Source organism: Hydra viridissima, unplaced genomic scaffold (assembly GCF_058129835.1).
Source record: "Hydra viridissima isolate aposymbiotic clone 2 unplaced genomic scaffold, HvirCarnegie_v1 scaffold_6, whole genome shotgun sequence".
NCBI lineage: Eukaryota > Metazoa > Cnidaria > Hydrozoa > Anthoathecata > Hydridae > Hydra > Hydra viridissima.
The window spans coordinates 2,187,743-2,213,401 of NW_028324305.1; the positions used below are offsets into that span (position 1 = coordinate 2,187,743).

Sequence of the window (25,659 nt, forward strand, 5' to 3'; positions counted from 1 at the left end):
AGTAATTTTTTTTACAATGACTAAAAACGATTTGCTGACGTCATCATTGTAAAAATCATTTACGGACCTCATCAATGTTAAGTTGGTTTACAGACGTCATCAATGTATGCCACGTTTTAACTTTTAGAAAGATTTCGCTTAAAAATTCGTAAAATTAGTTATGTACTCATATAAGCGCTTCAAAATAAATATATATTTATATTAATGCTTAAAATATCAGTTTTTATAGTTATGCAACAAAAAACTATTCCAAACAATAACAAGCCTTACCACACAATTTCATAACAAAACAATGGTTTTATTCTTATGCTAATCCGCTTGGCTGACTTTGTGTTAAAGCATGTGTTTTTGGTAACACTTTTAACTTTATAATATTTATTTTATTTTATTTTATTTACTTCTTGATATTTACTTCTTGATTAAACAATAAGCGAGATTTTTACTTTCGCATTATGTAATTAACTAAACTTAAAAGAAGTCAAAATAAGTGCAAAAATTGGCATAAGTTATTTTTTCCTGAAATGACATAAAATGGAGGCAATGCTAAAAACATTATTAGCCTGACGAACCGTAGCCAAACTTCCTTTTTTTGTGAAGTCATTGACCCAGCCTGCTTTCTCCCAATTGTGGTTATAGCTTTACTTGGCTTATATTATATATTTTTTGAAGTTAGAACTTCCAGCAACCCAGATTTTTGTCTGAGTACTATATGCAAATGGGTGTTTTAAACCAGCTGACATAGGGCTAGTCGTTAGGGGTTTCAGACCTGTTGAGATAGGACTAGTGGATAGGGATTTTTTACCAGCTGAGATAGGGCTAGCGCTTAGAGGTTTTCAGACCGGCAGAGCTAGAGCTAGCAGTTAGGGCTAGAGCCAATGGTTAAACATTTTCGGCCAGCTGAGATAGACTCTGCGGTTAGGAGCTGAGACCAATGGCTTGACAAACCGTCAGATTTATCAGTGGGTGAGCGCCCTAGGTCCTACAGTGTCTAACATAGCTAGCGGAAGAGTAGGCGGTAGGTCGGTGCCAGAGACTGTAGGGGTTTGACCCAATATTTTTTTATTTAGAGATTATATTTAACTAGTAAATAGACTACCAAAGCCCAAGCCTGCACAGATACCAATACCCAAGCCAGCTCTACCACCAAAACCCAAGCCTACCTTACAGTCTAATCATAAGACAATCCTTGAAAGTTTGAGTTGCATTGCTGAGCGTTTGAGTCCACAACTCAAACGTTCAGCAATGAAAATATGGATTTAATTATGGAATATTTGGGGTTGCCTGGGGATGAGGCTGTAGGAGAGGCAGCCGAAGAGCTACCGGTGTTTACTGTTTACAAGAGTACCGACCTATTCAAAAACCTACAGGGCCATAATTCCACCAGGTCATGATCTAGAGTCTGATACGCTGAGCTCCTGATGCCATGGCTCCCCGCATCGATGAAGTGTTGGAAAAGGAGATCGAGGAGGACGGGCGAAAAGTTTCGCTCATCTTTGTAGTTGAAGTGGAAAAAGAAGGCTTAGGCGTTTCCAATTTCTAAGGTACGGGGATGATCAGAAAAAAAATAATTTCAGAAAAACTGTCTACCTAAGGAGCGAGGCTACACCCATTCTTAATAAAAAAGACATCAGGGAAATGCTCGCGTAATCCACGTCGAGGACTATAGAGCTGCTGGAAAAGTTCATGAATGAAGGATCTGGCTGGTGCCTTCATTGCTGCGAACCGTTGTGTATTGGCTCCGCTGTGTACCGCCCTTACGTGGGAGTAACTATGTGAAAACGCCTCACTACATCCCCAATTTGTCAATATGAAAAAGCAAATGCCTGTATCCTTCGTTATCTACGCCGACTATGAGTACCTTAACATACCCGTAGAAGGCACCCCAGCTGACCCAATTAAAAGGTCGACGCGTCTCTTATCGATGGGTTCCTTGTATCTACTGCTATGTTAAGGTTGCCAGTGATAAGTAAACTATGGGCTCCTTCTTCTACCGCGGTGAGGGTGCGATAGAGCACTTCCTGTATAGCCTACGAGTAGAACTGGCCGAGATAACAAACCTCTTTAAAAGTATAGAGAAAGTAATAAAATGAAAAGATCGCTACTTCTCTGGAAAAGCGACATACTGTTTCGTCTGCAACAAACCCCTGAATGAGGACAAGTTCCCCTTCCACAGCTACAGAAGTGGGAGGAGCAGAGGAGCTACCCATTATAGGTGTAGCACCAAAAAGGAAGAACTGGAACGGTTGAAAAAAGGAAAAGAAAAATGGGACAGAAAAAACGAAGAAGTGGAAAAAACGAGAAAGAGAACATTTAAAGAAAACGAAAAAAAAGAATGCTAAGAAAAAGAAGAAAGCAAAGAAGAAGAAAGTGAAGAGGAAGAAAGAAAAGAAAAAAGGAAGAAAAAGGCGAAAAAGAAGAAATCAAAGAAGAAGAAAGCGAAGAGGAAGAAAGAAAAGGAAAAAAAGGAAAGAAAAAGGAAAAGAAAAAAAAGTACTTGCCGTGCAGCACTTGCTTGGAAAACGTTGAAGCGGTAAATATGGAAGGGGAATGCCGAGTATATGCTTTGTGAGCCGTGGTGTCCAAAAGACACGAAAAGCAAAATAAAGAATAGATTCAAAAAGGTTACAAAAGAGCATTGAAAATTGTTAAAAAGCAAAAAGAGACGCGTTTATTAGTTCGTTCAAGAGGATTCAAACTGATAATTTGTGCTGTAAAAAAATATAAATTGAAAAATAACGATCGTGCTAAAAAAAAAAATTGATTTTATTTTTAAGAATGCCGCCTTTTTGTGAAAGAAGTGGAAGATAACAAACTGCGAAAGAGAAACCTTGAAGAGCGGTAAAGTCCGAACAACAACCCCTAAACCCCTGACGAGAATTAGTTGAGCGCAAAAGATTTTCGGCAATTGCTGACGTAGCTACAACAATAATCTTGGCATTCGATTCAGTGCAACATGAATGATTATTTGATTCATTATCAAGTGCATCGCAGGTACATGAGCTAGCATAACGGTCTTCCTTCGATTTCAAACGTGGACAATTTCGTTTTGGCGTTAGACGCTGAAAATGACACACTCATAAGCAACGTGGGCGATTATTTCAATCCTGCAATCAATTTCGATCACCCTTTGGTGTTAGACATGACAAGCGATTTCAACATCATTCAAGATGCTCCCCCACAAATCATGAACTGAAGCAGCGCGTTTAGAATCACGCTCAAATTCAAAGAAAACTTTAGCGGTCAAATGAGAGTGGGCGTTTACGTTCCTATTAAATACATTTAAACTGGAACGGGTGTTGAACGCCAATTTAAAAAGTTAGATTTTGTTTATACAAAGAAAAAACGTATAAAATCTTTAAAAAAAAAAAAGGTTTATTGCCGTTGGAAATTTTGTAAATGTAAAAGTTGCACTGGTATAAGAATCAAAAGACAAAGAGGAAGTGGTGAAAAAATACCAAATCTGATTGTCGAACCACAAATTGTGAGCGTAAACGTTCATTTTGGGCAAATCAATTCGCGCTCCGCACCGATTGCACCTGTTATGGTCTTTCCGAAACCGATGGTCTATCCAGTCTAATTACAGTGATCGACGACGACGTGATCTGAAAACAAAGTCATTAATTTCTCGTGCTGTACAAGAAAGGTTTTTTCCATGACGTTGTCACCAGAAAAAACTTCCTTCAATCCCGGCGTCTTTCCTTGAAAACGTCAGCTGGTATACTTTCCTCATCAGGATAACAAAAAGTAAATCCGTTTTGGGATTTTCCTGCTTGTAAACTCTAATCATGTTGATCCACAGTTGATTGGTATTTTTCAAATCGATATTGTATTTTTTCAGGCTGAGAGTTTCCGATTAGCGATTCAAATTGTGGCAATAAAATGGCAACAAAACGCTCACTACCGCTTCCAAAGAACGAAAAGAACCTCAAGCGCCTTGCCATTTGGGATCATAGAGTTTTCTTCAAAAGACTTTTTGAAAGTGTTTAACATTTAATAAAATAAAGCGGGAATAAACAGCACTTCTTTCATATCCTCGTTTTCTTTTCCCTCCAGCCATTTTTGAGAGTTCGGTTTCAGATTGAACATGTCGCAAAGACTAAAGGCTTCGAACAGCCACTGCTTGAGGTTTTCTCTTTCTGTCAAAGGAAAATTGTCAACTTCGTCACGAGGGGAATCACTTTTAGCAAACAACGGACTTTTTTTTTGGCGTACTCAATTCTTCTCTGAACACCACGCATCGCTTGTTTTTCTTTTCGTCGTTCCATAGCGCTTGCCGTTCTTCCGAAGAAATGATCAAAAGAAGAAAAGAAATAATCAAAGCGTGCAACGTGAAACCTTGCACGCTATTGGTGATGACAATTATATGGAAACGTCTCAAATCTTTAAAATCGTGTTTTTCTTTAAGTTCGCTAAACATCGCTTCGCACTCCACTTCTAACCAAGGGTGTCTCATTTCACAAGGTATTTTGACAAAGGACAGCGTCACATAATTTCTTTAGTGTTTTCCTAACACCAAGACACGGCCAAACATCCGAAAAACGAGTGAACCAAAGTAAGATAAAAATTTGCTCAGCTGTGCACTTTCAGCATCGCAAATATTTGTCTCCGTCAGAGCTCACTTGACTTTAAGATCAACCAGTGGGAAGGAGGTGACAAAGGAGCTTTTCTTACTCTCTATACACATTATCAGACATGGTCCCCGAACTGGCCCAATCGATTTCCTTTCCTTAAATGAGCCTTTTAAAATGGCAACTTCTCAGGCAAACATTCTTTCACCATACTTTCATCACACGTTCTTGCTGGTCTTTTAACTATTCTGCCACTTCAGCCGAATGTTCAACATTGAGACGATAGATGAGAGGTTGACAATCGGTTCCAGGAAAACTTTTTATCTATTTGTTTTTCATTTCATTCAATTTGAGAATAGCCCCAAACCTGTTTTTCCAAATTATGCTACGTCTTGTCTTCAATTTCAACTTTATCATCGGCGTTTTTTCTCTCAACTTGCATGATCGCTCTATCAAAATAGTGCCAATTCTTAGACCTACTTCCAGGCGCCATAAATTTTAATGATTCTTGTCGAAAAATAAAAATTCACTTAGAAATTTGATGAATTTTATGGAGTTAAAAAATTACAATCGTTAATTACGAAGATTCCTTTTTAACACGCCGTTTCCAAAATTATTACAACAGTTTTTTTGTAATTTTAGCCAAAAACTGCTCAATCCGCCAAACAAACTACATACCTTGGCGCACGTACGTATTTAAAACATATTGTTCACCGCATTGGAGAACTTTAACTTTAGCTGCGCACCAATGTAAATTTTATATAATTGCATCAGACCACTGAGTTTCTCACTGCAGTTACAAATTGTTGTCGTCGCATTGTCGGTGACACTTGGTTCAGAAATATTTTCCATTCCATATGTTACTTAACATCTCATTTGAGCATAACAATGTTTGGAAAAAAAACTCTTTAAAAATATATCAGGCAAGAGTTGTTAACTTTATGCAATAACCATAAGACAACCGACAGTTTCATGCGACAGTTAGAATTAGATTTAAACGCTCAGCAAAAATTTATTATTTAATTCGACCGAACCGTTGTAACTATTTTTCGAAGAGTTATGGTTTTAACCAAAAATTTATTTCAAATAAAACAAATATCAAGGATAATATTTGTTTGTTGAAAAATTTTTTTTCTTGCACATTTTTTAAAAGAAAATATCACATTTCACATTGTAACTGAGACAACTCATAAATATAAACTGGCATTTACAGCTAGCGCAGAAATTTTGCGGACAGGTAATCTTATTTTCGTTTTTTTTTTCCAAAAAATCCAGATTAAAAGGACAGCAAAATTACAGAAGTTAATTTTGAGATGTATTTAATGTTTAGTCATCTGCCCTTTGTCCTAAGTGCCATTTTAATACGTTTCGGGATATCAGTCGGCATTAGACGTCCTTAAACGTCCACCGGACGTCTAAGGACGCTCTATGCCTACTGGGTTGCTTTCAGAGAGTTTTTGGAAGTATTGCACAGACATGTTTTGAATCCAAACTCTTTTTATTTCCCTTATCAGTTCTGGAATTCGAAGTGCAGCACGCTTGACGAATCTTTGGTTTTGTTTCCTTCCAAACGTTTTGTTATTCGGTTGAGATCTGATCTGTTGCTGGGCCATTCCCATGGTTAGGAATCACACTGTTGATTGTTTTGATGTATATAAATGTGCTCTCTCTTGCATAAAGAAAGTTGATTTACGATTTTGAAAAGGATAAAGAAGTTTTTGTTCTAAACACCTTAAATAGCGTTCAGAGTTCATTGTTTCATTTTTAGGGAGAAAGAACAATGTTCCCCTGCCCTTTTTGTCACTAAAGCAACACTAAATTATTACATGCATTATTATGCTTGACAGTTCTTAAGGTGTATTAGGAATTGAATCGGTCATAACTTTAACAAAAAATTAAATACGGAAACTCATCACATTTTCATATATAATTTTCTATTTAACATGGAAATGCAATATGACTGCCACTATATTATTTTCAAATAATCGTTTGCATGTTAATAGATAGCATTCCTATTTATAAAAAGTAATAAAAGAATAGCCAAAGTAACTTCGCTAAATTATGCCAGCTATTTTAAATTTTGTTAAAATACAAAAATCTACATTTGACTGTTTCTGAAAACTCCCTAAACATGGTTAAAATTCTTTATTTTATAACAGTTAATTTTTAATATGCTAAAAGGTAAAACTTAAAGCCTCAGAAAGACTTTCTTTCTCTCTTCGAAAGAAAGGAGACACGTTCCTCATTCTCTTCAAGTATTAGACTGTATATTTCTTCAACTTCTGTGATTACTTCTTCCAACTTATCTATTTCTCCTTCCTCTCCGGTAAGTGAACTCATCAACACCATACTTTCAACATTATCACTCATACAAGATTTAAGATTCCTATTAAACCTTTCAACATTATCACTCATACAAGATTTAAGATTCTTATTTAAGATTCCTATTAAAAAAGATATTTTTTCGGTCAGTATCTCCTCAGAACCCTCTTGTATTTTGTACATACTATTCAAATCCATGAGATGTTTTTCTTGGGCCAAAATTTGTTTATTTCTCGCTAATGCAACAATCGAGCATTATAACATTAGCGAAATATACACAAATTTTGAACTTGACTTTAAAAGCTTGCAAATTCATAAATATACTTCAATTATTGTTTCACACTCCTATTGAAAGTTTGTCTTCCACTTTGGATGAGTTCAAATTATATCGAGATTTTTTTAATTTACCTTTCCTATGTCACCGTCAGTATCCTTTACCCGCTGACAAAGTGCCATTAGAGTACTATCCATTGCTTAGTAACAAATACTTTGATTTTAGGATTGGTGATTACGCAGCTTTAGATGTTGGTGACGGCAACGAGAGAGAATTCATATATGTAAAAATAAAAGATGGGCTTAATTACTTTTTTTTTGATAATGAAGACAAGTTGACTCTTTCTTCTGATATACATAAGAAAAGATTGCAAGTAGAATTACTTTATTCAATCAAATTGTTTTTGGCAAACAACTTGGTTGAAATTTGAGGTAGGACAGTCACATTAACATGCTGCTGATCTTTTTTCATTTTTTCTATTTTATCTTACACATCTACATCAATCACTTTTTATATAAACTCATGCTGCACCATCCGTTGCAATTCTGATAAAAATACTGGAGCTTTTAAGCGTTGGTGTCTTTACTAATATGAATCGATGGAATGCTTATTGGCCTTGAGTCAAAAATGTACACTCCTTCAATTACTTCTTCAATACTGTTTGGGCGAATTTCGATTGGTACATACTTCATGAAAACCTCACTTGCTCACAGTTGGTTTTGATCATTGAAAAGAATAGACTCTTGAAAACCTGTCAGCCTCTCTGCAAGACAAAAATCAGTAATTGCAATAATATTAAAAGAGAGAGAGTCTGATTTCAGCTTTTCCTTACTCTATTACTAAAAGAGTATGTTGTTAAAAAAAGTGTCACATTTGTTGATAACATTGATTCTTTTAAAAAGTATTTCAAATAAGTAATGCAGTAATTTTGATGCGATTTTTACATCTTTAGGGTGTAGAACATTTCCTTTCGTGTCGCTTATGATGATGGCTGACGATGACATCCAATATTTTCAAGGAAATTGAAAAACTGACTAAGCAAAATATCATCAGGGTTTAAATATGGTGAAATGCTTCTTTCTTCAAAAAGTAAAGCTTTGGTTGGGACTTCCGAAGAAGAGTTTTCCATTACATTGTGTGATAAATAGATTATTTTTGTAAGCAGTATCCAAGTACAAATAGAACCCATTTAAAATACTCTAAAAAACCTTAAACAAACGAGAAGGATCTTAAAGTTTGGAACATTTCTTAAATGGTTTACAACCGTACCAACATTAACAGGTCAAAAAGAAATCGGCATTTCTGGCAAAATTGAAATTGTTGTCCAGATTAAATTGGAAAATTCACCAAGGATAGAACATTCAAGGCAAATTTTTTGACATACTTATTTAACACTTGGATAAATACTTACATGAAATGTAATGGTCATGAGTAGAAGAAAAAGGCGGGAGCTTGCTCACCCCAATTTTGACTTTTGACAAATATTAACCATAAAAAACATATCCCCAGAATTATTTTTATTAATGGTCACACTTTTTAATCATCAAAATTTTTCATTAATGCAATAAAAAAAAAACAAACACAAACACATTTATTATTTTTAACCACATCTTAATATTGTAACAGAACAATCAAATTTTTCTATTGTAACCATATATCTATTCCATATTGCAACCATACACTTATCGTTAATTTAGTTAACTAAAATTTAAAGTGAAGTTAATCCATTTCAGCTATCCTAATCAGCTATAGATAAATTTTAACCATTTATTATAATTACAACAGAACAATCACACTTCTCTATTATTTGTACATTTTTAAGCGCTAGCCATTGAGCAACTGTTGACAAGTGGTAAACTTTTAAAAATCATATTTACAAAGAGTATTTGAAAAAAATCATTTAAGCAATATTTTTTAATTATAAATGTGATCATAGTAGAATAAAAAAGTGTAGACTACATTTAGTTGAGCGTAAGCCTACAAAGGATTTTGTTTTCTCCTTTGAGCTAAAACTCATTGTGAAGAATATAAAGATGCAGGTGTGTGTGAACATGATAAATTAATGTGGGCAAGTGTTGAACATCGTGGAGCTAGTGTATGTGAGTATATTAAAAAAAGATGGAGTTTTTATAAGTTCGTTTTGTGCAACGGTACATAGAGGTACAAAATCTGAAAATCGAATAAATTTCAAAATCAAATTTTCGAATAAATTTGTCATTTTTATTTTTCATGAATTTTTTTTTAATATTATAATAATTGCATCACAATCAACCAAGAATCTAGCAAAAAATGCTTATGATGTGCTTTCGTTGTGTCTGTTGGAATATTGAATTGTTTACAAAGAACCACTTCCAATAGATATAGAATTACCGAAGTTTCCTGAAATGTCTAAAGATGCTTGTGAACTAAAGCGAACAACTTTTTCCCGTCCTCAATTATAATGAAAAAACAATTCATTTTTTGATTCAGAAGTATTTGCAGTGTAGCTTTTTAATCAATAAACAATTGACATGTTAACTATATCATCTACACAAGAAGCTGGATTAAGATTGTAGATAAAAATCTTTGAGAGATAGTTCCATTAAATTTTAAGTGATATCTCTTATTACTCTTATCTGTAATTAAAGTAGGCTAGTTTGAAGTCGTAAGTTGTGTAGCATTCTAACCAATATCAAATAAGGTAGAGATTTTTATTGTAGTATTGTAATACGTTAATTGTGTACTTAATCCTCAATCCACTTGATATCAATATTCAGCAAAGTTTATCAAATATTCATTTGCATAAGCTCAGTAGCTTCTATCATTAATATTTTCACAACAATTCATCAACATAGTTTTCAGCAGTTGCATCTTGACCATCAACAGGATATGGTAAACTTGTTATCCCGTTAAATCCCATATCTGAAAGACCACTTATAGCACTTCCAGATTTTCCAACAAGCAATCGATTAACATCAAAATTGCTTTTAGTTGCAGCATCATGTGCACTAGTAGGATCTGTTACACTTGTTGTTTTATAAGAATTCATATTCAGCATAACATTCATGGCACTGCCTTTTTCACAAAGTTTTCATCAACAGTTTTGGTACCCAGCTAACATGTCCTATTTGGGCCCATATTGGTGTGCCCATAAAGGCCCTATGCAGGCTTTATATAAACGGGCCCCATATGGGTAGCCCTTAAATATAAGATTTAGTTAAAAAAGGCGCATTTGTTAACTTTATTTTTCTATGCTCGTTATTAAGCCGGTTTTGCAACTTGTTTTATAATTTTGTGCATACTTTTTTTGTGCAAAATATTGGCAATTTTTACTTGTAAGTATACAAATTTATGATAATAATTATCAAAAAATATGTTTTCATTTTAAAACTTCGTTTATAAAAAATGTTTTTTTTTCTGTTGCTACGTAATAATAATACTACAAACTTAATTTTAAAAAGTTCTGTACAGAATTTTTTAAAATAAGGTTTCTCGTATTATTATTGTGTGGCGATTGAGCAAACAATAAATAGGCTCTTTTTGAATTCTACACAAATAAGTAGGCTCTTATTAAATGCTAATTAGGGAAGTAATAAAAATTTAAACACACAAGTGCTTCAAATTTTCATTACTTCCTTAATTAGCATTTAAAAAGAGCCTACTTATTTTTAATATTTCATTATTTCATTGCGTTTTGTAAATTTTGTGAAAAATGTTTTAATCGTTATATACAGGTAAGTATTTAGACGGCTCAATTTCTCTATTGATTATTATTATAAAGCTTATTGCTATTTATTACTTGTTGGTTGTTTTATATTGCTCTTTTTATATTTAAATTATGCTACATGTACTGTTGAATTCAGGGTATCTGACAGATCAGGGAAAACAGTGAAAAGTCAGAGAATTCAGATACCCGCAAAAAAATCAGCTTATTCACAAGTGATTAGGTAGTGCTCACAGTTTTATCTTGCACATAGTTGTACAACTATATATATGTTATGCAGCAATTTCGTGTATCAGATGAACTTTGATGCATTTCTTATACTTTTTCTCACTTCACAGCAACTCCATAATTTTATATTCATTTCTTAGCTAAAGTATTATATTTAGTTTATCAATAAGTATATGGTATCAGGGTGTTAGCTAGGAATATATTTTTTATCACATTTTTATGGTATTGGGAATTTTATTGTTATTGGTCTGCAAAATATTGGGAAGTTTTATTGATATTCTCCTATTACTTAAAAAATAAAAGATAATTGAATTTTATGAGTTTTAAATTTTACATTAGGAATTATAACGTGCAATTGTATAATTCTTAATGGAATACCATGTATACCATAGAATTCCGTTAAGAATTCCATGGTATACGTGGTAGCATTGGGCCAGCTAGCACCCTGGTATTCCGAGGGTGTTAGTTTTTAAACATTTATTTAATTTATTTTTAAATTTTAACATTTGGAAAAATTTGACTGTTTCAATGTTTTATTTTATCACCAAGGCATCACTATGGTGTTCAGCATTAGAACTATACAAAGAAAAACTAAAAGAGCGTTTGATTCAGTTGTGTCAAATCTCCAAAACAAAACTAATAGTGAGGATTTTGCGAGTTTCCAAGCAACATTACCTACTGTGGGACTGCAGGTGCCTGAAATTGCTAATAACGTTAGTGATACATTTGATCCAGAAATATCCACAGATACTGTACCTGAATTACAAATAAATGCTGACTCCTACATTCCACATGATTACGAAAGTGACTCAAATAAAAGCTTTGACTCAGATAGTGAAACAAGTGAGCGTGAAAATGATTTATCTGATTATGAGAGTGAATTTGACATTAACAGTAGTTTACGTGACTGGGCAACGTCGTTCAACATTTCTCTTGCATCTGTAACAGCACTACTTCATATTTTGTGGCTAGCTGGTTTATCTGTACCAAAGGATTCCAGAACTCTGTTACAAACACCTAAAAGTGCACAGATTAAGCAAATTCCTGGTGGGAACTATTACCATTTTGGCATTGAAAATGGAATAGTCACATCTTTAAGAAAAAAATTAAATCTGACTAATTTTGAAATAAAAAAATATAAATATTGACGGTTTGCCTCTAAATATAAATATTGATGGTTTGCCATTTTTTCGCAGCTCACGTATGCAGCTATGACCAATACTAGGCACTGTCGTTGAATTACCAAAAGCAGATATTTTTATTATTGGCTTATATGCTGGATCATCCAAGCCTTTATGTGTCACTACATTTTTAAATGACTTTATCATTGAAATGAAACATTTACTTCAAAATGGTGTGAGATATTTAGATCAAATTTATCCTATTGTAGTGAATGCAATTATTTGTGATGCACCAGCACGATCATACATAAAGCAAATTAATGGGCATGGAGGTTATAATGCCTGTGAACGTTGTACAAAGGAAGGTACTTACTTGAACAATAAAATGACCTACCCAAATTTGCATGCGTCTCTTAGAACCGATGATGACTTTGTTAGGCAAAAAGATGAGGACCACCATTTACCGAATAGACAGTCACCTTTGTTAGAATTAAATATTGGGTAAGTTTCTAAATGCCCACTTGACTATATGCACCTTACTTGTTTGGGCATAGTTAGAAGAATTGTTAGCCTCTGGTTGGAAGGCAATTTGCATTACAGGTTGCCAGCAAGGGTAGTGAATGATATTTCTGTTAACTTAATAAAGTTGAGAAGCTACTTGCCTCGTGAATTTGCCAGGCAAACACGATCAATTCTGGAATACAAACAATGGAAGGCAACTGAGTTTCGGTAGTTTATGTTATATTCGGGCGCAATTGTTCTTCTTGATGCTATTCCCATAAATATGTATAAAAACTTTCTCACATTTTCTGTTGCTATGATATGTTTACTGCGACCTGAATTTGCTAACAGTTTGCAGTATTGTGACTATGCAGAGAAATTGTTGCTTATGTTTGTTACAGATTTTGGCACCATATATGGTGCTAGCCAGCTCATATATAATGTGCACTCAGTCATTCCTTTACCACAAGATTGTAGAAATTATGGAGCCCTGGATAAAATATCATCATTTCCTTTTGAAAATTTTTTCAAAAGGAAATGATGATAAAAATGGGTCAAATAAAAAAATGGTGAGAAAGCCTCAGAATCCAATTGCTCAAGTAATGCGACGCTATTATGAAAAAGAACATATCCTCTTGGTTGCAGCATAGTTTATAGACTTAGCTGGTTCGGAAACTCGGTGTTTTGCGTAAAAAAAAAAATCATTAAGGTGAACGCTATGATCACGTGACATCGACGGTGCGCAGCACAAAATTTACTATGGCTGCAGAGAGAGAAGACGATGACTATTTTTGTAATAGTGAACTTATAATGCTATTGGAAAGTTTTGAAAAAGATATTGAACTTCAAAATTATACTGAAGCTATTGTCGAAGTACTTTTTCCTAGTAAGATATAAAAGTGAAAAATGTTTCTTTATGTAAATTATTTACGTAGCATAAACAAACATTTGTTTTTAGGTTTTTTTATTAGTGATCAAATTAAGCGAAAGATAAGCGATTGAGTGATTGATTATATTTTGTTTTTTAAACATATATCTTACTTAAAATTATTTTTAGCTTAGCCCTGGATCCTTCCCATGTAATGTATGCGTTAAAGTTTTTAGAAGTAAAGGAAGGCTGAAATTGCATATCTCTAAAAAGCACCCCAACAAGATTATCGTTGATGAACCTGCTTATGATCCAGTTTTTAACACTGAGATTTTGTTCTCACTACTAAAAAAAGTGTCTTGCAAGATTATAGAAAGCTCAATTTATGGTGACAAAATAATTGAAGCTGTTAAAAAATTTCAGATTGACCAGATAAAAGATGAGATTCAGTTTGATAGAATAATTGAAACTTGTAGTAAAATTTCTCTAAAAAGTTTGAATGAGTTTTATGCTGATTATTTTGGCAGAATAGTAATCAACAGTAGGCAAATTTTTAATTGTGATGCTGAATATGAAGATGCTGCAACATTATTATTAAGCAAACTTGCTGACAGCATAGCATCTTATTATAGGGCTAATATATCTAGTGTCAGTGATAAAAAGATATCAAGTAGACAAACAATATGTGAAAGGGAAAAGTATGGCTTGCAATATCTAGGAGGTTACTGCATCCACAAATTAAAAAAAAAAATCCAAAGTTTTCGAACATATAATGACACTGCTATACAACAAGCAATATCAATATTAAAAAGCTGCCAATCTGAAACAAAAAATATTCCAGACCAAAAACTTATCAATGCTCTTAGCCGTGGAGGACTTACTGGTATAACAATTGAGTTTGAGCAAATATTAGTTATAGCGGAAAAAGCACTTTGTTTATATACAGAACAGTCAGAATTAACTAAAAGCATAGACATAGATTTCTTGACAGAAAAAACATTATATGATCAAGAAATAGATGAATATTACAAGGTTATTCTTGAAAGCTGTGATTTAAAAATTGAAAAAGATATACAAAAATCTACTTTGTGTTCAATACTGAGATTATATTTTAGAGTTCGAAGTCATTCATTTGTCAAAGACATTGTTAACAAACACAAAGCAAAAAAAAAAAACAGGAGAACTATCTAAAAAAGGATTACGTGCTAATATGAAACAATCACATAAACTGAAAGACAAATAATATATCTATATAGATATAGTTTTATAAAAGTTTTAAATACAAATAGTTGTTATAACGGGTGATTACTAAAAATCAGGACAAAATTGCTTACATCTTATTTCCATATGCAACTAATACTTATTTTTTCAAACAATTTTTAAAATGGTGCAAATTTATTCTTCTTTTAAAATATATATTAACTTTTATATAAATATTTTAAATTTAGCATTAAAAATGACGTCAAACGAAGAGCTCCAGAGAAAACGTGTGTACCAGTTTTATCAAGAAAATTCAGATAAACCTAAATCATTCACTGTTTCTCATTTTGAAGCAGAAAACTTATCAAGATCGACTATATATGGAATTATTAAACGTGTAGAAGAAGATAAACCATTTGAAAGGCAAACTGGTAGTGGTAGAAAGCCGAAAATAATGACTAAGCGCGCCATCAGTCAACTTACCAAGCTCTTTGACCATAAATGTGGCATTTCTCAGCGTATAGCTTCAAAGAAGTTCAAATGTTCTCAGTCACTTATTTCTAAGACATTGAAAACCAAAACATCAATAAAAAAAAGAAAACAAATGAAGATTCCAAGTCGAACTGAGAGCCAGAGAGCAAAAAACCGACGTTTGTGTGGTCAACTTTATAAAAATTATAAAGATTTTATTTGGGTTCTTGATGACGAGTCTTATTTTACTCTCTCGAACAGCCAAATTAATGGTAATGATAATTTCTATTCAAGTAACATCGAATTAACACCAAACAATGTTAAATTCAAAGAAAAAAAGAAATTCGAAGAAAAATTATTGGTTTACTTGGTCATTTCGCCTTTTGGCCTATCAACTCCATAGATTGTACAGTCTGGAACAGCTATTAACCAGCATATTTATGTTGATGAATGTTTGACTAAAAAACTATTACCACACATCAAACAGCTTCCAAAAAGTATTAAGTACATATTCTGGCCTGATCTAGCAAGTGCCCATTACTCAAACAAAGCTGTTAAGTTTTTGAATGAAAATGGTATAAAGTTTGTAACAAAAAGTGAAAACCCTCCAAATTTGCCTGAATGTCGTAGTATTGAGGATTTTTGGTCTTGTATCAAAGGAGATGTTTACAAAAATGGTTGGCAGGAAGAGAATTTGGATCAATTACGCTCTAGAATAATTTCCTGTTTTAAGAAATTCGACAAAGAGCTGGTACAACGCTTGGCAGAGTCTACTAGCAGAAGACTCGACACGATAAGAAGAAAAGGTCTTGTTGAATTAAGATAAACGTTTTTATTAAAATTAGAATAAATTTGCTATTTTATTCTTTTTTAAACAATAAAATAGGTCTTCTAGATTAAAAGTTATTTAATTTTTAGTTTTGTCCAGATTTTTAGTAATCACCCGTTAATATAAGTAGTTTGTAAATCATGTTTTTTTTCTCTTTCTTTTTGGTATAAGATCTTCAGACACATTTATCCAAGACTTTTTTTAATATAAGAGCCTCTAGTATTTCCAGTGTTAAGCGAAACACTTCTTTGGATGCGTATTGCATTAGAATTGTATCCAAACTGTTTAGCATCAGGGTTATCTGAATGTCGCCCTATTTGTCTTTAAGCACTGAAATATTTCTCTAATGGATCTTGACAAAATCTATTAGTAAGTACATAAAACATACCCTCTGCTAACAGAAACCTTGTAACTTCCACAATTGAGTTACATGTCATTATTAAGCCTTCATGAGTCTGATGTGAAATGAACTTTTTAGCTTTAGCCTCATAAGAGTATTGACAACTAGAAGTATTGTCCACTCTTTCATCTATAGATCTTTTCCAATCTTTAAAATAATCTAAAAAATAATTTAAAAGGAAATTAAATCGTAAATCATTTTGGTCTGTGTATTTTTGAAGGAAAGGTTTTATATTAATTTTATGTTCTTCAAGTGATCTACTGTTAACACAATCAAAAAACATGTCCATTTTTTCACAAAAACTAGCTGTCTCTTTATGTTCCTCAGTTCCAAAGGTTTTCAAAACAGATGCTACCGTTTATTAATATTTGGGTAGCTAGTTTTACAGTCATAGCAGAGTAAGAGTTTATGTGTATGTATTCATTAGTTAACTTAGGCATAAGTTTTAAACCATTGTCTAAATCTTCATGATACAATTGAGTAATGTGCTGTTACAGTAAGTATTTTCCATTGTTCCACAAGTAGCGTGTACATTTTCCTGAGCCAGAGTTTAATAAGCAATTTCGAGCAGTTTTCATCAAGTGTGGTGGGTCTGCTACAAAGTAGATGTATCTATAATTGGCATACAAATTTATTGTTTTAAAAATAACAGGAGGAATCATATCTCCACACATATAACGGTGAAGTTTAATCATTGTTCGGTTTGATGATGCACCATCAGCCACTACAGAGACTAGATAAAGATCACATCTTTTTTCTAAAATGCATACTGTATCCCAAAATAAACTAAATAGCTGCACTGCTGTGGCAGTAATGGTGGTAAAGTATGCAAGTGAAAACTTAAGCGATGTTGCAATGCCACGAACCATGAAAACAAGAGCATGAGTTGCAAGCTCACATTTTAGCAAAATTCAGGTCTGGGTCTCCCAAATCAACAAACCCAATTAGCTGATGACTGTTTTTATCAAAAACCAGATTAGATTTTAGGGACATCTCATCAACAAGAAGCACAATGTATCTTTCAAATTTTGTATACTGTTCCGTTTGCATACATAATTCAGCAACAATTCCTTCCTGAAACCCAGCTTTTGGCGTAATACAGTTTTTATAATCTCGGAGTGTCCTCAGGCTTGGCAAAACAAGAACTTTGCTATCTCTTTTTTCTTGATATGCAGATGGGGATTTTGATGCTATGGATAAACAGTATCTTATTATCATTGGGTGATACCTAACTCCAGATGGAGAGACACTAAATAACTTTTTTTGTTCTTGCCAAAACAAATTCATGAAATCACTAATGTTATGATTAGTATTAGAAATTATTGAAAGAAAATCACAATGTAAATCGCAATCCATCATCACACTTGAGCTAATAAGCTCTTCTTTCATTGCTTCAATTCTAGCTTGCAATTGTGCACATTTAAGACGGTGCAGCTGCATTGTTAATTTAAGCCTCGATGGTGTTGTCAAAGAGATAGCAGCATTTAGTTTTTTTTGAATAAGTTATTGATTTGTTTGTCAATAAACATTTTTTGCATCTGTTTGAGTTTTTAAGTAAAACATCGCAGTTAATATTTCTATAGTATGACATATGATTAAATGGTGATGATTTTGTATCCCAATAATGTGGATTTATTTTAAAAGGTATACAATGGTGTGTGGTGCTAGCTGTCTTTTCATGAATTGGCACACCTATACATAATTGATAACTTTCAAGCACATGAATTAAATTTGTCACAGTTATATTTTGCATACTTCTTTTGTAGTCTGAGTAAACAGGATGACATTCAGGAACCATCCACCCATATACTGCCAAACTATAGCCTAAACTTTCATCTATTGTTATCTCAAATTCTGGAAGAACAAATTGATTTGAAACATTTTTCAAAATAGATTTGTCTTTTTCTTTCACATCTGTTATCCAACCATTTAAAAGTTTTAGATTTGGAATTCGAATTGAAATGTCATTAGGTTTATTATAGTACTTAATTGGTTCTTTAGTCTCAGATAAAATAATTTTTCTTGGCATTCTTTGTTTTGTTGAAGTTAAGTTACAGCTTTTTGTAGGTAGCAGTAGAGCTGGTATAGCTCCATTTTTCATAATCTATTTTGTCATTTTGAGACCAATATCTGAAGATAAAATCATTTGGAATTTACACACACATACACACACACATACACACAAATACACACTCACATACACACACTCACACAAACACACTCACATATAGTTTATTAACAGCTTAAGTGTTTCAAAATCACCTGGCTTAAAGTGCTTTTCACAACCATAAATTTTTCCAGAGTTGATCTGCTCTTTAAACTGCTGGTCAATAACACGTCCTTTAGTTATTGAATTTAACCATTCAGATCGCCAATTTTGATGAGCAGGATCTGCAGGATTTGAATAAGGAAGCTTGAATATTCCTACCGCTTTATTCTTCTTGATGTTCCACAGTTCGTTATACTATAATTAGCACCTGGCATATTATCTTCATAAACACTGATCAATGATATATTGATCAACACTGATCAATGATGTACAAAAAAAATTACTGATAAATAATCACTACAGATAATCTGTGAAATAAAGGAATAATCTGTTTGCAGTATCACTTCGCAATAAACGCCGTTAAAAAGTTTGTGTGCACTGTCACGTTTCATTTACGCTCTATTTTTGTGTCAAAAGGTTAAACAATAGATTTTACGGAGTTTCCAAACCAGTTTAGTCTATTAACTATGGTTGCAGAAAATAATAGCATTATTAAAAAAAATGTGCCATCCAAAAAACATTTTACTGGTCCTGTGCCGCCAAACTTCTCTCATGAAACTTATTGTCAATATAAACATTTTAAAACCGATAATATTTTTATTTCATCAACAGTTGGCAACAATTGTTTTGAAATTCTAGGGAAGCAATCAATTGTCAGAAACATATTGCAAACATCAAAAAATGATATATTTATTATCTACAATGAATTCATTCATTTGAAAACATTTTTTCATTTTCTTTTAGATTCTACTCACTTTGAAATATTTTTAGCTGCTCATTTATCTACAGTTCTGAAATTTGTACAGTCTGAAAATATTGGAAAAAAGTTTGTTAATATGCTTTATGGTGATAACTTTGTTCTTATGCCTTTGCTGGATCAAGTGTAAATTCAGTGAATACAACTTATGATAAAAATGCATACAAACGATCAACCTTCGTTGTTTTGTTCTTGCAAGTTTTTTTAAAATTCATAATGTTTTATGGCGTCCCTAATAATAATTAAGTGGTGTAATGTTATATAAATCTTTGTGATAAAAATTAGTTTAAAAGGTATTGTATTTTTAATTTACATGTATTGTAAATTCATATAATTTCAATCTTCTTGCTAACATGTTCATGTAGAATTTTGTTCATAAAAGTTTTAAAAATACATAACGGTTATATTGTTGCTCAATCATTATCTTGTATAATGTATTTTTATGTAATATTATTGCTGATATGTTATTTTATAACATATTATATATATATATTATATATGTATATATATATATATATATATATATATATATATATATATATATATATGTATATATATTATATTGTTTTTCTAACTATGGAATCAGGTACAGTATTTAAACTGTGGAAATATAGTGTAGAATATAAAATAGTAATATAGCATTTCCTAACTTCCTAATTGGTATTTCTTGCAACATGTCATTTAAGTTTGCTATTGTTGAATTTATGAATAAGCAGTGTGTAGCCACTATCCCAGTGTCATGGTTTGTTTCAGAAGAAGAGGAAGAGTGTTTCTTCCCTTCTAAAAAAAGCAGAAGTAAACTGAAGAAGCCTGTTAGTGAACAGTGTGAACCATTGGCAACTTGGCCAAAGTTTTCTGTTAGAGTTCTGGGAAGAGCTGGTATAATATAAATTTGTTGTTGGCATATTTTACATTTCCATTAACTAGTTTGATACTAATGCAAAACTGTACAAAAATCTTAAACAATTAGTTAATATCATTTTTGACTGTATGTTTCAGCAACTTATGAAAGAGCTGAAGAACATTGGCACAACTGACCCAGATGCTCAAGCTCATGAACAACCTTAAAGACAAATAAACATGGGTACATTACGTAGTTTTCAAAATACTTAACTTATTTTATTAAATAAATAAATACTACATTTTCTTTGATAGCCTATTTTTCAATTGATTAAGTTGTATATAAAATATTTTTACACTTTCAGGCATTTAATAACCTCAAAGCAAATTTATTCAGACTCTGATACTGACAATGAAGAATGTCCTTCCAAGAAGTCAAATTTACTGCAACCTCCCAGTCCGCCTCCAAGAATAAGTTCTACTATTTATATGCCTCCTGTTCAATATAATCCTTCCCACTCTACATCTGCTCAATCTTCAAATGCTCCTGCTGCTCTTTCTGTTACCCACGTTTCACTTGCCATCTTCAGTATACCTACTACAAGCTCAACCAGTCAGTGCACATTAGCTGCTCATGACACTACTCTTATTTCTGTAGGTGAAGTCGTTTCTGATAATGGCCAAGGTTAGAATAATATTAGATGTATTGAAAATCATACTTTTATTAATTAAGTGTCTAGCCTGTATTCTGTACTCAATGATCTATTGATTTTGATGTATTTATGCATGTTTTATAATGTATTTAATGAAATAAGTATTACTTGAAATAGTTGATCTGTGTGTCAAGCTTATCATCATTGTTGATTCATTGACATTTAGTTGTTCTGTATATGACATTGATTTTGTTTAAAATTTTTGTCAGTGATAATACCTTACAGCTCTCTTCTACAATTATTAATTCTAGTAGAATTAGCAGGGTTAACAACAGTAGCTAAATTTTTTAAATGCTCTGTTATTTTGATTTTTAGGCTCCAATTTGAGACCATATCTGGAAGCAATTCTCATAACTATACATGAAATTAAAGTCACACAGACTATTCATGGAAATATTTTAAATGCTTTGGTGCAACAAAGAAATGCTATAAGCCAAGCGTCACAACTTTCACGTGGTTGTATTCCTATAAAAGACCTCCATGACTTCCAGCTATTAAACAATCGACTGAAAACAGATGACAATATTTCTAAAGCTCTGGTTAGAGAACAAGCTATTGTTAGATTCCAGTATATATTATAAGGACTTTTTATGGTAGCTGTTTGTGCTGTTGTAAACATTATTACATAAGTAGATATAATTTTATAAAGTAAATATAGTTATTAAGTAACTTGTAATATAGGTCGCTCATTTGAGGAGTCTTGGAGGACGAAAAGTTTTTGAAGCTGTAGCAAGGATGATGCAAGCAGTGATGCCAGATAATAACCTAGCTCTGCAATTTAATTATAGTGGAATTAATAACAAAAATGGATTAAAGGGAACTGAATTTTTTAACATATTGTGCAGTAAGTATGCAACTGTAGTTTCTATTTATTGCTGCTCAATATTGTAACACCCAATATTCTTTAAAGCCCTAATAGGTTTTGCTTCACTTTAAGACTAATTTCATAATTATGAAAATTAAAGATATCAGACTAAATAAGATTAGTCTACGTTTAAATCATAATATTGTAAGAATTGTGTGTGTTGGATTGTTTTATTTGATAATAAATGATAATATTGCATCACTATAACAATGAGTGAGTAGTAAGGTGTTTCACCATAGTTAAGTACTGTTAAATTTTATGCCAAAGAATTAGATTGTGTCTTTTGCATATGTATGTTAAGATAACAATAAGTGTTTATGGAACTATTATCTTTTTTAGGTGCTGTTCAGCAAAATGTGTTGACTTCAAGTGCAACTACAAAAGATATCGAAATAGCTGTAGGCAAATGGTTTACTGGAGCGCGAGATCGGGCTGGTAAACGTGCAGAAAGAGCGAAAAAGTAAAGTAACAAAGGCTTCAATCAAGAAAAAGAAAAAAATTGAAATATAATAAATCAAACTGCGAAAGAAAAATTCTCTTTTTTTTATTTTTGTGTTTCAGGTTGCAGCAAGTTTTTCAAGCGCTTAAAAAGTAAACCGGCCTATGAAAATTGTAGCTTAATTTTGTGTTCAAGTGTTGCAGTGTGTAAATGCATAAGTGTTTTTATCAATAAACTGTGAATACTATAGCCTTTTTTGTGCTTAGGTGTTGCTGTGTGTTTATGCATATGGTGCTAAGGAAACCTATGAAATTCACTGCTTAATTTTGTATTTAAGCTGTTACGTTTTGAAGAGTGTTTTCCGGTGCATGAAATTAGTCATTTAAGTGACTAATTTCATACAGAATTTTAAAATTCTGTATAAAATTTGGGTACAAATTTGTACTGGTTTTTGTATATTTTTCATATAATTTGAGCTACATGAAAAATATACCCATATGGGGCCTAAAAGGACATGCCCATATGGGGCCTAAAAGGACATGCTGGCTGGGTAGTTGCATCATTACCATTGACAGGAGTTCCTGAAGTTGCAATTCTATTCATGTTCATAACTAAAAGGCTAGTCATAGTACTAAGAGCCTAATTTAAAAACAATGCATTGTTATTAACATAATTTATACTAGCAGCATCTTGTGCACTAGTAGTATCTATTACATTTGTTATATTATGGCTACTCTTGTTTAAATCTCCAGTTCACCGTATTTTTTATATCACCATATTTTTTGACATAGTTTTCTAAGTATGATTGTGTTATACCACCGTCAGTTGAACTTGCTGTGAACACATTACCTAAATAGTGCGCTTAGTGTACCAACAAATCTATTTCTACAAGTAAATTAACAACTATTCTCATTGTGTTCCAAAAAGATTAAAACTTTCAACATCATTTTTATTAAGATGATATGTACTATCAAAAGTGAACTTTTATCTGTGATATGCCATACATCATGACTCACTAAAAGTTCAGCAACTCTACTGAGACTTTAATTATCATGTTTCACTCGCATCCTTGACATCCTTAACAATCTACTTGTCGTTATCATCGCACAAACATCTTTTTCTTTTTCTTAAACATTGTAAGCAAATTAGAATCTTGCTCATTTAGCTATTTACATAAAACTCCATTACATTTTATTACTATAGGCATATATTTATCACTAACGAGTTGCTTAATTTGATCTTGCTGAGTTTTTCTTACAGAGCTTAAATTTTTCATTATCTTTAAGTCATTGCTTTAAGTTCATTTAGATCTCGAAAGTTTTGTATATGATTGCTCTTAACAAAACTTTTCGTGCATCCAAATTTGTCAACTGGCATTTTTATTATGCAATAAATTTTTAACTCAGCGATTTAAAAATTTTTTTTATAATCATAACTTAGGTAGATCAATTCTTAAGGATATTCTTTCTCCTCTAAGAATTAACAAGTTTCCATCTTGATCAGGAAATGTTATACCTACTTGATTGACTGTTTATTGGAAGACCGGAAGAAGTAGCAAGTTTGGTGGAGTTTCAAAATATTTATATCCAGGTGATACATTTGGAAAAAAGGAATAAATAAAATGAGATGTTGAAATGATATCCATATGAACTTAAATACTATTTGCTTTTAGGATGTTGACGGAATTTTCAGATTCTTGATAAGCTTGAGTATATTTAATATTGTTAAAATCCAAAACTGAGTAAACGGATCTTGTATCTGTAAAATTCACTTGATAATTATATTTCTAAACAAGTACAGATTTCAACGAATTTTGGTTTGCTGATTTGGTTATTAGTGTCGATCATTAGAAGTATTGTAATGATCATTTATCTCAATGTTTTTACAATGAAGTATTAACAGATTCCAACTCCTAACTACCTTCTGGTAGTAATGAATGACATACCAAGATATTCCACCACTAGGAGAATATTGAAAATAGTTATACGTAAAGTCAAAATGTGTAAATGAATAGTATGTTTCCAAGTTGACCAATGCACATTTATACATTTTTTATTCTTGTCTAGCTGTAATGGAGAATTAATTTAGTTCTGAATTGTGTCTTGTTATCAAAAAATACTATTTGCATACTTTCTTTATATGCTGCGTTAACAACCAATTTAGAACTAATACGTTTACCATCCTCTAAAATTTCCAAACTTTTATTTCAAAACTTTCATCATTTTAAAACTTTCCATTTTCGTATGAAATAATTTTTAATTGTTTCCGTATAGCAAGTTATGAAAAATAAAAGATATCAAATCCACATTTATACTTTCCATTTGTTACTTAAATAGTTTGATCTATAACAACAAATCAATGTGGTTTCCTTCAAGCCATTTTACAAAACCTTCTAAACTCAATAAATGCTATTATCTTTAACGACATGATTGTAATAAATATGGTTAATACTTTTTGCATCTTGAAGAAATAAATAATTAAAGCTTGCAATTTCACGTATCTTTTGTCATGGAAGTTTAAAATAACTACAAGGAAGATGCAATTACTATGCCTTGCATGAGTGTACTAAGCTTCACAACATATTTTTTTTTCTTACAATACATCGTCAAAAAAGACAAGATTTTTATTTTCTGATAGTAACTCTCTAGGATCTGAAACATTAGACCCTGATTGAAAATAATACTTTCATTTTCCTATTATTGTTAATTTTCTTTTCCTGTTTCCTCATTAAGTGATGAAACGGATACACTTGTATGAACTATTTCTTCAAAATTATCGAAAAATCTTTATATAGTTTCCTATGGTAACTTTTCTTCGAAGGCTTTACATTTCGATACTCTGGCTGAAAAATACCATGAGTCTATTATAATCAAGCCATCTTGGATTAATGAAGTGGTTGTGTTGCCTTGTATAACCTTCTAACACCTCTAGATAACAGTGGATTGTTTTGACGTTTTTTTAGAAATTTATTCCATGAATATTGGTTAATGTGCATTTTATATGTAGATAGAAAAAATTGCATCATGGAAAGGAAACTTAACCAGTTTTATAGAGTTTATTCACTAAGGAGGATAAAATTGTATGTTTAAATGCCTTCTTATTAATAAAAGAGTATATTATTAAAGTAAAAATAGATGTTAAGTAAAAATATGATTGAGTGTTATAGCAAATGGTCAGTGAATTTTAACTTGGAGAAATGTTTAGTGATGCATTATGGTAATAAAAGTAAAAGTAAAGATTACAACGTGGGAGCTATCGTTCTTAAGACATCTGATTTGGAAAGAGATCTTA

At 32.2% G+C, this 25,659-nt stretch overlaps 3 pseudogenes across 1 annotated transcript; 2 read left to right on the top strand and 1 right to left on the bottom strand.

The window, feature by feature from the left end:
- The first annotated feature begins 13,476 nt into the window (after window positions 1–13,476).
- On the top strand, window positions 13,477–14,828 carry LOC149886596 (uncharacterized; annotated as a pseudogene).
- A 1,395-nt stretch (window positions 14,829–16,223) lies between these two features.
- LOC149886597 (uncharacterized) lies at window positions 16,224–19,200 on the bottom strand (annotated as a pseudogene).
- Window positions 19,201–20,185: 985 nt separating this feature from the next.
- LOC149886598 (uncharacterized) lies at window positions 20,186–22,393 on the top strand (annotated as a pseudogene). Its single transcript, XR_016453641.1, has 7 exons — window positions 20,186–20,390; window positions 20,511–20,538; window positions 20,717–21,054; window positions 21,182–21,192; window positions 21,343–21,603; window positions 21,746–21,908; window positions 22,269–22,393. The product of XR_016453641.1 is annotated as an uncharacterized LOC149886598 (transcript).
- Window positions 22,394–25,659: the final 3,266 nt, after the last annotated feature.